The sequence below is a fragment of the Olea europaea genome, chromosome 3 (assembly GCF_002742605.1).
Source record: "Olea europaea var. sylvestris chromosome 3, O_europaea_v1, whole genome shotgun sequence".
Classification (NCBI taxonomy): domain Eukaryota; kingdom Viridiplantae; phylum Streptophyta; class Magnoliopsida; order Lamiales; family Oleaceae; genus Olea; species Olea europaea.
The window spans coordinates 7,339,204-7,340,904 of NC_036239.1; positions in this window are offsets into that span (position 1 = coordinate 7,339,204).

Below are 1,701 nucleotides of genomic sequence, written 5' to 3' on the forward strand. Positions count from 1 at the left end.
CAACTCCCAAAGCATTAAGCTGACAACTTCTTGTCTTCACACATCTTATGTTTTAGCTTAATATGCCTCTAAAATTTATCTCATTGAGTGTGCTCAACAAAAGATAAATTTTAGTTAAGTCGAACACATCATTCAGAAATATCTAATATTTCATAGTGTCAAACATATCCCTAATAGACCGGCCTTGAGTATACTCAACAAGCTAAGGCGATTTGGAACTCTGATTTTTCACTATAATAATGGAAGGCGATTATAAATGTGATTTAATATTTTATTAAGGGATTTTGCATTCAAATGTCTCATTCTAACAATCATATATATTTTATTTTATATCTACCATGCAAATAAACATATATATAACATAATATAATAGTGTGGACAATTATGGACTTTTACTATCTAGTTTTTTCGCCATAAGGAAGACTAGTTGGTCAATTCCTAGGGGTTATTACATTGATCAGTATCAATGCACCATCTACGTGGTCTCTTCCTCTTCTTGTTTCATCAATTAGTCTAATTGTAACATGTATTCTACACTAGTTGGCATGCAGAGCTAAATAAAATTGGACTCGCAGGCCCATAGAAACAATAATAATAACGAACTCGCAAATCCAAAATAATTAAGAGCTCACAGGCCCATAATAATAAAAATAATAACGGACTCTCAGGTCCAAAACAATTAAAAGCTCGCAGACTCATAAAACGACAACAATAAAATTAACCATTCAACACATCCACATGGTCGATTCCATAACCGTCCACTAATAATGCATTTATCACATAAATGTACGTCTATATAATATCTAATATTATATGCAAACATGTTTCAAGTTTTTAGCAATTAAAGTTGTCTAAACTCTTTTAGACAAATGGATCGGAACAATTAAATAATTAATTTATCATATTAATCAATTAATTTAATTAGCGGGCATATTTAATTAAAATCAATTTTTAATTAAATATCGAATTAGAGTTCCACAATTATAGGGCGGGACTATTTAATTAAAATCAAATTTTAATTAAATATTAAATTAAAGTCCAACTCTAATTTGAAATTCGAAGTGGTTGAATTTAATTAAATAGCAAGATTAGAGTCCAACTCCAATTCCGATATTTAGGGCGAACTTATTTAATTAAAATCAAATTTTAACATATTAGAGTCCAATTCTAATCTTAAGAAAAATTTTAGGGCAAGATAATTTAATTAAATATCAAATTAGAATCCAATTTTAACTTCAAGAAAATATTCGGGTGAATAATTAATTGAAATCAAAATTTAATTAATTTTTTAATTGGAGTCCAACTCTAATTTAAATTGAATTAATATTTTAATTTAGGATAACACTCCTAAATAAAGTAAAATTCAATTTAGTGTCAAAGTTTAATATTTAAGTTAAAATCCAATTTTAACGAAATTATAAAAATCGTAAATTTTAAATATAATTTTAAACAGGTCAAAATTAAAATTTTAGGTCAAACCCATTTGAAAATCAAATTTAAAGCCATTTTAATATTTAAATTGAAAACACCTTTTGAAATTGCAAGTTGACCCAACTGAAAATCGTAAACAAGCCCCTTCAATTTCTAAAATTGCATGGCAGCCTTCCATTTAAAATTTACCCATTGACCCCTGATTTTAATTGCAAGCAGGGTGCTCGAAATTTCACAAATTTCACAAGAACCCCCCGCCTCCAACTCTCT